The following is a 12447-nucleotide window of genomic DNA, read 5'->3' on the forward strand; positions in this document are numbered from 1 at the left end:
TAAGGTCTGTTTTCGGGCGCAGTGATCGCGATGCACAATTACCCTGTGCCTGATCCCACTGAGGCAGGCAGCGTCCAAACTTTGTGCTGCCCACCCAGCAACATGATTATAGCGTGGAGCATAGTGCAAAACATGCTGCTGACTGGCTGCACGCTCAGCAAGGAGCACAACAGGAGGCCCAGCAGCGTGTGTGATTAGCACGACATGTGGCTAGCCTGCACTTCTTTAGCAGCCTGCCTCTCTTAAGAGGGAGCTGCATTCAGACTACAGCAACTACTGGAACAGTCTCAGGAAGGCTTTGATTGAAGGAAGAAGACTGGTAATGGAGCAACAGGTCAGAGAAAGGGCTCCCAGGTTCTGTGATGTGGTGCTGCAGGCCTTAGCGATGGAAGTGGAAATGAGGAGAGACATTTCCACAGGTGGCTAGGAGGCCCTCAAGGCATACCTCTGAAGGGAATATGAGCAGATGGTCATGGAGGTCAATTCCCAGGATGTGGCCCCGAGGACCTGGCGGCAGTACAGGAAAAAGTTCAATGACCTCACACATGTGGTCAAAGTCAGTGAATGTACTTTCACATAACACCTCCTACCTACCGCTCCACCAGCCTCTCACGCTGCTTAACACATCACACCCCCATCATCCACCCATCAACAATCAGGACGAACGCCTAACATCCACCCCCTCCTCACACATTTACTAATGCTGTCAGCCTCACACTTACCTCTCAAATCTTCCACATACCTCCAGCTATAGCAGGAACATCACCCAAATATATTGCAATATATTCCCTCGTTCTTGCAGGAGAAATTCAGCATAACTGCAGGGACCAGCACAGAACTGGGGGGGCACAGGCACACCTGTATCTCCTGAGTGCTTTGTAGGAGATGGTGCTCCACATTATAGGGCCACTGAGCCCCCCGCATCTGCCATCACTGAGAACATTCAGGATAATTATGTTCCTGCCTTATGCCTCCTCTCAAATCCCACTTCACTCTCATCCTGCTATCTGGCATGAAGTACAAGCTGCAGATGGTGTGACCATGGACCTCTTGCCTTCCTACACTTACCCCTTCCCACACCATAACCTTCTGCATTTTTGCTTTCAGATATCCACAACCTGCCTCTGAAGGGAATAGGAGCCAGCTGGCCAGCCACTGCAGCCTCACCCTGAAAGGCACAAGCAACTGCAGATTTCTGATGAAGAAGCACTGTCACTTGATCTGACAATCACAGCCAACAGCTCAGATACTGGCATTGTGGGTATGTCAGATGGTAGATTAGATTAGATTAGATTAGAGATACAGCACTGAAACAGGCCCTTCGGCCCACCGAGTCAGTGCTGACCATCAACCACCCATTTATACTAATCCTACACTAATCTCATATTACTACCAAACATCCCCACCTGTCCCTATATTTCCCTCCCACCTACCTATACTAGTGACAATTTATAATGGCCAATTTACCTACCAACCTGCAAGTCTTTTGGCTTGTGGGAGGAAACCGGAGCACCCGGAGAAAACCCGTAGTGTAGAGTTGGGATCAGCACATGATGAGCCACTGGACACGAGTGACCTGCAGCCAGGGCAGGGGGAAAGGGTAGCACAGGTGCCAACTCACCAAAGGGTGAGGCCACAGACACTTTTGCAGCAATCAGATGATGACTTGGATGGGTCTACCGGATGAGTAGGTAGCACTTGTCACCAAGCTGTCAGCCTCTGGTTCATCATGGTGTCCCAAAGATATCTGGTATGATTGACTGATGCAGGATGAATGTATTGTGGCTGCTGCCAGGATAGCGAGCATTCGCCAATGGGAATTTCTGTGCCTAGGTACACGTTTATGGAGTGGTAGCCCATGTGGTTGTGATACATTTCCCCATTAATATGTGGGACCTGCAGGGCCACGTGCATGCAGTCAATGGCACCACACACCATTGGGAATCCTGCTACCCTGGCAAAGACATTCTTGCTCCTCCTGCTTCTCTCTGGTACGAGAGAAGACTATGAAGTCCCTTCTCCTATTGTATAGGGCCTCTGTCACCTCCCTGATGCAGCGATGCATGGTGAACTATGAAATATTGGAAATGTCACCTACTCCCGCCTGGAAGGATCTGTTCGTATAGAAATTAAGATCCATGGTGATCTTCACAATCACTGGTAGCGCAGTCCTCACCCTGCTGGGCAGTTAGGTCCAGTTGTAGCGGGTGGCAGAGTTCTGTCACCACCTCCTTGGTGAACTGTAGCTGTCTCGGACACTACTCCTGGCTGAGGTGGAGGTAGGAGACCATGGTGGGTATGACCTATTGAAAGCCCTCCTCCTCCTCCACAGCTTCCCCTCTCTACTGCATGTGTTCAATCTCCAATCATGCTGCAGCACAGAGAGACTGCAACTATAGCCCCCATTAGTGAAAGAAGGCTTTTTCCTGACAGGCCTTTAAGCTCTTCTGACCTCCTTATCAAAGTGGAGTACAACACCCTTGTGAATCCAAAAACTTTTCCAAACTTCTACAATAACAGTCTTCACAGCACTTCCACTCACTCTGCAGCAGCAAATGAAAGTCAAAAATACCTCACCCGGAAGTCCCATGATGATCCCTTTAAATAGCACTAGTGGGGTTCCCTTATGCAGCTGAATACATGTTCAGCTGCGATTGATTAAGAGAGGGCATTAGCAGGACCTGCAAGGTCTAAAATGCCAGTGCATGTGCCGATTCAGCATTAAGCGCTGTTTGATGACATGATCTGCCTACTCTGCATGCCTCTGGCGCAGACACGCGTAGCACGCCTGTGCTAGCACCCTTACATGCAGTCGGGATGTGCTGAGCTGGCTGCACTGGAGGTGGCCAGAAGCTATCTGGCCAACATTTCTGAAGTTTTGAGCTTCGATAGTGCTGGCACCAGTGACACTACGGAGCCACATTTTATGGCCATTATCTCTGACAATTGTTTTTTTACGCACAATAAATGTGTAAGAAAGAAAATTCAAACTCAAGAAAGGGGGCAAAAAAAATGAAAAAGAAATTAAATAATAAATCAATGTTCGCCATAGTAGATAGCATGACATTGGTATTCCGAATATTCATTGTTACATACATCAAAGTCATTAGTCTGGAAGAATATTAATAATGCTCTATATACATGGTCCCAGGGTGTGGAGCAAGAGAGTAGCCTGGTCAGAATAGGACAAGCTAATCTACTGTAGTTGCACAAGATTACTTAATGTGACATGTTTGGCAGTTTTAAAATCACAAAGCCGATAACAGTATGGGAATGAGAGAATGGTCCAGCTTAAGAGCATTGAAATATTTTTGCTGCTAATCGTTCAAAATGCGACAACTTGTCCATCAAGCTGCATCGTGCTTTGAGTCCAAACGCCTTAATGATGAGGCAGAGTGGCAGCAGAGAAGGAAAGAAAAGGAAACAAATTCCGAACTCAGGATCCCACTACCTCGTGGGACATCCTGCCCCATGTGCCAAAGATCTGTGGGCTAAGAATTGGCCTGTTCAGTCACCTGAAGACCTATGGCAGAAACCCGACACCTTTAGTCCCTCGAATCGAGGACAGCCGACAATGATATGCTTTATCATGTAACATGTGTATAAGGTTTGGAGCTAAATTTAAATTAAATCAGATTAACGCATCGGCATTAAATAAATAGGCATTTGCATTCGATTCCAATGTAAATAAGTTTAGATTGCGCAATGATACAGGTTTAGAACTGTCATTACATCATATTGAATATAAATACAGCTGTATGTAAACTGGAGACATAGGCTGGAATTTTATGCTCCCCCACAGCAGCAGGCTGGTGGCAGGGGGGGAAGGGGGGGGGGCCGTAAAATTGAGTGGGAGGCGGGGGGTGCCATTCCCGACACCTTCCTGCCCCTGTTGCAATTTTACGCGGTCTGGCGGCGGCAAGAAACAGCCCACTCGTCCCAGGCCAATCAAAGCCCTTAAATGGCCAATTAACTGCCACTTAAGGGACTCCACCCACCACCACTGGTATTTTACCAGCAGTGGCCAGGTGGCAAAGGCCCCAGAACTCCACCTGCTGGCCCTCTTGTGGGTTGTGGGGGGGGTGGTGGTGGTGACCTCCTGATCAGACACCCTGTGTCCCACGGAGGGTCCCCCCATGGCCCAACCGCTGCCACTGCACAACACCCCTTCCCCTCCTCCAAACCCCCCCCCCCCACACCCTTGCCTCGCTGGGGCCCGTCCAATTGTCCCTGGCGAGGCCCCAAAAAACCCGCTGATTGGCTGGCAGCTCCATTAGGCGGGATTTCTTGCCTCAAGGAGGTGGAAGTCCCGCCCAAGGCCAATTAAGGGCCTGGGAAGCGGAAAATCTCGGTGTGGTTTAACAGGCCCAGCGGAGGCAAGCTCGCCCCCGGCTTTTTGGCTGTAAGATTCCAGCTTAATATTTGTAGATTTTTACAAATAAAAGGAAAGCAGCAAGAAACTGTAATAAAAGTGCTATGGATCTAGCAGTCAGACTGGCATTTATGTTGTTGTAAATTTTATTTTGATCGAGTTATAGAGGAAAGTACAAATGAGTAATCTCATAACAAAGATTTGTGTCTAACAAAATAATTATCCACTTCAAGTAAAAAAAAAATAAAAAAATTTTAAAACTCAATTAAGTTTGAGAGAACACATTTCCAAACGTCATGGTGTTTTCAAAAATATTTTATACCCCTGACACCACATTCCATCTGGCCAAGCAGTAAATGGGCGGCACAGTGGCACAGTGGTTAGCACTGCAGCCTCACAGCTCCAGCGACCCGGGTTCAATTCTGGGTACTGCCTGTGTGGAGTTTGCAAGTTCTCCCTGTGTCTGCGTGGGTTTCCTCCGGGTGCTCCGGTTTCCTCCCACATGCCAAAGACTTGCAGCTTGATAGGTAAATTGGCCATTATAAATTGCCCCTAGTATAGGTAGCTGGTAGGGGAATATAGGGACAGGTGAGGATGTGGTAGGAATATGGGATTAGTGTAGGATTAGTATAAATGGGTGGTTAATGGTCGGCACAGACTCGGTGGGCCGAAGGACCTGTTTCAGTGCTGTATCTAAAAATCTAAATCTAACAGGAGTTCAGCTATAATTCCACAGCAACCAGAATTTATAACCTTAAAATGACAAGCCACCTTGAACACAGCACCCTCTTACTTGTCGAAGAATACATTCTGCACTAAATGTTATAATGTTCCAGTTCTTATGCAATAGCATAACATTTGGTTACCACGAGCAGTGCCTCAGGAAGTATACTAATTCATTTAATAAATAAAACAGCAACTTATTTTTTAGAAAACCATGAAAAGACATACTTGTAAGTGGAGAATGGGAGCGTAGGTGTGTGCTTGTGTGTTTGCACATACTTGCTTGCATGTGTCAGTAGCTGAGATTGATTCTGCCCTATGCATAAGTAACACTAGTGAATTGACAGAAGAGTATAAGCAAAAACATAATGCTGGAAAAGTTGGAGCACCCGAAAATTTGACCAGTCAAGAGAAAACTTTAAAACCAGGGTGCTCCGGTTTCCTCCCACAACCAAAAGACTTGCAGGTTGATAGGTAAATTGGCCATTATCAATTGCCCCTAGTATAGGTAGGTGGTAGGGAAATATAGGGACAGGTGGGGATGTGGTAGGAATATGGAATTAGTGTAGGATTAGTATAAATGGGTGGTTGATGGTCAGCACAGACTCGGTGGGCCGAAGGGCCTATTTCAGTGCTGTATCTCTAAACTAAACTAAACTAAACTAAAAGCAAACTAGAATCAAATATATAAAGTACAGTCCAAATTTGTACATCTACACCTGGAGTTTCCACTAGGGACGCAATTGGAAAAATGCACCTGGAATGAGCTGGACAGTGCACAGTTTTACCAAGGTGATGTTACACCCAAATTTCCACGCAACCTTTATTTTCATAAAGCTGAACATTAAATCTCCCTTGAATTGAGCAACGTAATCAAACGTAATCGATTACTGACTCGAACATGACCAATTTTTACTAATTTAAACTGATAATATATTCAAGTAATTATGACAGTTGAAGAAACAGGTGCTACAGTGGTTTCAATTTACTACTGGTCACTACATGTGCACTGCTGGCTGATCAATTGACTGAATTTTAACACATTTAAATTGAACTTGAAGTAATTTAAAGTAATTGTACCATCAGTATGAGAAACAGACCACAGTGAGGATTCAATTGAGGCCATTAACAATGGATTAATGTGATCATGGCTGCCTGTGCACCCAAAATCTTCAGCAGAATGAAATGAACATCCATGAATGGATGCAATGGACGGAAATTTGCCATGCTAACCTGTGGCTGGCGACTGCTTCAGTGAATTGACTCCTGAAGCAGCATAAAAGATCACAGAAACTTCAGCGTAAGTGGTTATGGGTGTATCTCACTTATATTTTAAATTCCACAATCATTTGTGCTATTTCAGACGATTCCACACAGAATGCAGTGATATTTGGGCAGAAATCACGTGAAAACTCCAGGCTGCCATTTTTTTAGACTCCCTTTCTTCAATTATTGTGCAATATGTTCCCTTCATTTTGCATGTTTAATTGATTTAAGTAAATATTTGTTTCACATACCATATCAAGTTTGATGGAGTAAAATCAATACAGTCTGGTATGCCAGTTGTGCATTGTATTCTAATAATATCTATACAGTGTGGCAGCAATTGAGTCTCCCACCCTTAAGTTCCTCATAGTGTGTTCCTGATCCTAAACATGGCACTAGTAGGTTTCCAAGATTGGATGTTCTCCTCTTCTGACAGACAATCTTATTTTTGTTTGGAATCTACACAAATTACCACTACTGGTGTTAACTGTGTACTTTGGAAATAATTTCAGGTCTTTCAAATATTTTAATTGTTATGAAACTGCTTCCATGTTTTAATTTTTTTTGAGGACTCGTATTTTAGAATTGAAGAGATTCCATGGATGTGTTTTTTTTTAAAAGGTCAACAAAAGGACTTTAGGACTTCAGGTTTTGTCTGAAAACAAACCTTTACTGGATGTCACATGTCTTAAGCTAAATAAATAACAGAAGCCTTGGTGACTCAGGAGAGTTGTTTATGGAGAAGTGACATGTCAAGATTTATGGTGGTCAGGAGGTTTTGACTTTCTGGTTGTGGTGTGGACTGTTTTGAAGGCAGTTGGAGATCAGCCTGCCAAGAGAGAAGCACCCAGCTCACCTCCTTCCTCCTGTCTCTGTGAAACCCTGCATATTGAATGTGATATCTGAAACCCCTGATGCCACATTTCTCCTGGAAAGGCTACCACACTAATTCTCGACCTCTTCAGAATCAACTGCTTCTGAAAAGATCCCAGTGAACTGTCTCCATGTACCTGAATGCCAGCTTCTCCTTTTTCTTCAAGAATTAACAAGTATTTGGCCAAAGTTTTTTTTTGTCTTTTTGTAAAGTGAATCTCTGCAGAGAATGTTTTCTTGTTTTTTATCTAACTGGTGTGTGTGTGTATGTGTGTGTGTGAGTACATGTTTTGGGTAGCTAGACAGGAATATCTATTTACATTCATTTTTCAAACATTTATTCTGGGATAAAGAGTAGAGTATATGATTGACCATATCAGTAATTGGGTAAACATTTAAATATATGTTGTAATAAAAGCAAAATACTGCTGATGCTGGAAATCTGAAATAAAAACAGAAAGTGGTGGAAATACTCAGCAGGTCTGGCAGCATCTGTGGAGAAACAAAGTTAACGTTTCAGGTCTGTGACCTTTCATCAGCGTTAACTCTGCTTCTCTCGCCACAAATGCTGCCAGATCTGCTGAGCATTTTTACCACTTTCTGTAAATATATGCTGTGGCCTGTGGAGAAGTGAAACTAGAGAAAGACAGTGCACTCCTCCTGCCTCGATCGTAACAAAATGGGAGTTTAGTGCCATTCATAAATGGTAATTTAGAGATACCCATGGATACATTCCTTGTTATTTTACAAAATGCGCACTTTACACTGTAAAAACAAGAACAATTGCACTTTTTTGTTAGATATGGTATATAATTCTTTATTCATTATATTATAATTCTAATTATTAAATCTATTAATGCAATGGCACTATAAGAGAGCTTTACAACTTAGATTTTGTAGAAAGACTATTTCTTATAAAGTATTTTCAATAAATTTCTCCACTGAAAATAGCTTTCCCAACAACCTATTTTGCAGAATATTATTCAAGCATAATATTTCAGCTGTAGTGTGTTATGTGACATAGTTTTGTCCCCCAAGTGTTTTCCTACTCCTATTATTGTTCTGTATCTTCAGCAAGACAGCTTCCAAAAGAAATAGTGTAGTTTCTGGCAGCTGCTCCTTCAGGGAATTGCAAAAGTGTCAGTTTACATTTTATACATACTAAACCTTTTTACTGAAGTGTCACTTCACTGTCTTAATACCATATTCACTACATAATTTGCACAGATAAATATGAAATATGTTATCTACTGTGCTCTGATGCATGTTACTCTATACTACATATTTGTTCTTCCATTAACTCCTACCAGTTTACATCTTGTACTGGATCCCTGGTTTTCATGAAGTATTTTTTAATTATTTGTCTAGCTTCTAGGTTGTCTCCAATTATTATATACTTCCTCCCTCCCTTAGTCAAGAAATTAAGCTAATCTTGGATTGAAGATGTCTCCACAGTCAGCTTGCTTCTTTGCTCCCCATATCAAATGTTCCACTGTCATGCAAGCCTTATTCAGCAGTGGTCAGACTCTTCTATTTAAGGCACTTAACTTCGTATTTGCATTTATATCTGGTTTCACAGTTTCCTGGTCAGAGATCTAATGCTCCACTGTAAAATATTCACATACATATTTCTGCTGATGGCTTAACCAGTTTAGGAGTTAGTCAGACAAGTTCCATGTTTTGGCTGTGCATTGGATCACAGGTAGAATGCCAGTTATGAAAATGGATCTTTTCCCCCACCTACTGGAATCAGAACCAGCGTCAAGCACTAGCAGCTTATATATAACAGAGGTTCACTATGCAGGTATCATAGAATCATAAAAACCAACTGCACAGAAGGAGGCCATTCAGACTATGATTGTTCTTTGAAAGAGCAGTTGTGCTTAGTCCCACATCCCTTTTTTTTGTCCTTAACCCTGTAAATCCCTTATCCTCAAGTAGCTGTTACTTATCCTCTTTGAAAATTATATATGGAATCAGCTTCCACCACCTTTTCAGGTAGGGCATTCAGATCCTGACAACTCTCTGAATGGAAAAGTTTCTCATCTCCCCTATAGATGTTTTGTGAATGATTTTGAATCCATGACCTCTGTTTATTGACCCACTCATCAAAGGATATAATTTTTCTCTATCTACTCTATCAAAACCTCTCATCATCTTGAAAATCTCTATTAAGTCACCTCCTCACCTTCTCTGTTCCAAGCAGAACAGTCTTAACTTTTCCAATCTCGCTCATAACTGAAGTCCTTCATCCCTGGTAACATCTGGCAAGCCTCCTCTGTACCATTTCTAAGGCATTTATATCTTTCCTGAAGTATGGTGCTTAGAATTGTCCACAATGCTCCAGCTGAGGCCTAATCAGTGATTTATAAATTTCAAACATAATCTCTTTGCTTTTATATTCTATATCAATATTTATAAACTCAAATAACCCATACACCTTTTTTAAACACATTATAAACTTGCCCTTCCATCTTTACAGACTTGTATATTTGGACACCAAGGTCTCTCTGCCCATTTATACTTTTCAAAATCATGCCATTTATAGTATACTGTCTTTCTATATTAGTCCTCCCAAAGCACATCATTTCATACTTCTCCACGTTGAACTCCATCTGTCATTATTCTGCCCATTTCACCATCCTGTCTCTGTCATCCTGAAGCCAATAACTATCCTCATCACTATATATTAATTTGCCAAGTTTTATATAATCTACAAACATTATAATGCTGCACCCTACACCTGAGTATAGATTATTTATAAAAATTACAAAGAGTAATGGACTCAAAACTGACCCCTGAGGAACACCACTGCAAACCATTTCCCAGTCTGAAAAACATTAAAACCACCCTGTGCTTCCTGTCACTGAGCCAATTTTGTATCTATACCACAACTTCCCCTTAATTTCATGGTCCTCCATCTTTTAAATAAGCCTCTTGTATGCCACTTGGTCCAATACCTTCTGGAAAGTCTGTATATAGAACATCAACCACACTATCTTGATCAACCTTCTTTGTTATCTCATCAAAGAATTTAGTAAGTTAGTCAGATACAATTTGCCTTTAACAAATCCGTGCTGGCTTTCCTTGGTTCACCAATGCCTTTCCAAATGAAAGTTTATTTGGTCCCTGTTAATGGTCTCCAATAACTTCCTTACCACCCATGTTAGGCTGACTGGCCTGTGGTTTCCTGGTCTATCCCTCTCTCCTTTCTTGAATAGTGCCATAACATTAGAAAGCCTCCAGTCCTCTAGCATAATGCTTGTATTCAATGAGGTTTGGAAAATTGAGACCAATGCCTCTGTTATCTCTATCCTTGCTTCTTTCAGTAACCTAGAATGCATTCCATCTGGACCAGGTAACTTGCCAACATTCAGTAATGCTAATCTTTATGTAATAAATAGGTTATAAATATTTGTAATAACACATTTTGTTGTACTTCATTGGGCCAATCTGATAAGAGAGTATGAAACAATCACTGGCTGGTCAAGTTTTGAACCAAGTCCACCAAACAGATCACAAGATAATTAACCACAGTTAAAACTTTGAAAATAACCAAATTAAGCTCCAGCAATTACATGATATTTGACCTTGATTAGTTTCATTCCATAAATGATATTCTCATGGTCTGATTGGGACAATTATGTTCTGCAGGGTATCTGATCTTTCGTGAAGATTATAATCCTGCTTTAACAAGACATATATTCATCTAGCTCTTTTTTGAACAAATTAATCAGTGTTTTAATTCATTCTGGAGGTCTGGGCATTGGTGGCAAGGAACAACATTTATTGCCAATCCTTATTTGCTTTGAGAAGGTGATGGTAAGCCTTCCTCTTAAACTGTTGAGTGGCAGATTGATACAACTTAGTGGCATGCTGGCAACTTTAGAGGGCAGTGAATAACCAACCATGGTGCTCTGGGACTGGAGTCACATATAGCCCAGACAAGGTAAGAATGGCAGATTTCCTTCTCTAAGGCACATTAATAAACCGGTTGGGCTTTTAAGACAATCTGATAGCTTCATGGTCGCTTTTACTGCTATTGGCCTTTGAAGAGAATCCTCCCAATTCTGAAGATTATTCTCCCATACCATCAATTGTTTCCCTCTCCAGACATCCTGTGTCATCTGTGTTTGAGATTAGTATTAATTTATAGCACATCACGGGAAGTTTCATACTCTGATCTTGTGTGCAAGAGATACTGCATTCAAACTGCCACTCATTTCATTATGGAGGTGGGAGACGATTATCCCACATCAACCCAAGTCTAAGAGGACAAAGCATAGGTCTAGAATTCTTACAGCTCTTATGAAATATAGGGTGGCAATTGCATTGTATCGATTGCCACAGAAACACGACAGAACAGGTAAACTCAAGGCTTGAACGACATTGAACCTAATCTGCAGGCAGCTCAATGGGAAAAATCAACATCAGTGTTGGACATCTGCAATGCTGACAGCAGCCCTCAGGTTCAGTCCTGGGTGGGTGGGGGGGGGGGGAGTGGTGGTGCGGGGAGGGATACTGGGGGTGGTGATGGGGATGATTGCGATGTCTGAGTCATGGGTGGGGGGTTGGGGGTTGGTGTCAGGGGTGGCACTTTAGTTTCTTTTTACTTTAAATCTACAAAATTGATGTCATGTATTTTATTTATACCCTTGGAGATATGGTGTGTGGTATTGTGTGTGTGTGGTTAATATGTACATATGAATTTCTTTTGCTGCTATTTTAATGAGGCATAAACCTATTTACTTAAAAGTTAATGCTTCTGTCAAAATAGTGGGCAATGAAATTTCATACTATTGCATGAAATATTCATTTGTAAAGACCAAACAAAAGGATTTCACTCCATTGAATTAAATTGATTGGAAAGTAGCATGAAAATACAGATTATGGAGTCTTTGACAGAATTAATTGTTTAATATGCCATACAATAAGAAGTAACACTAATTATGTTAATAAAACCTTTGTACTGCAAAACTCAAAAGAAAACATTATGGTTAAAGAATTGTACAATGAGTCCTGAAAAGCAGTCTCTGGGATGCCCAAACTTTAGAATTTCAAGAACCAGTAAAGGAAATTAAATCCCAACAGAGAAGCACAACTTTTAAATAAAAGGGCAGATTATACAAGGCTCTAAACCTGGAGCATGTTTGTGTAATTTTAGCCCTATAATACATCTGAGTGCACACGCTGATATTTACATTCCAACTAAA

The 12447-nt window shown here is 41.8% G+C and overlaps 1 protein-coding gene across 4 annotated transcripts in view; it reads right to left on the reverse strand.

The window, feature by feature from the left end:
• Positions 1–12447, reverse strand: part of arhgap15 (Rho GTPase activating protein 15) — an 806049-nt gene that overhangs the window by 622897 nt on the left and 170705 nt on the right. The window lies entirely within an intron of this gene.

The sequence above is a fragment of the Heterodontus francisci genome, chromosome 7 (genome assembly GCF_036365525.1).
Source record: "Heterodontus francisci isolate sHetFra1 chromosome 7, sHetFra1.hap1, whole genome shotgun sequence".
In the NCBI taxonomy this organism is placed as follows: Eukaryota; Metazoa; Chordata; class Chondrichthyes; order Heterodontiformes; family Heterodontidae; genus Heterodontus; species Heterodontus francisci.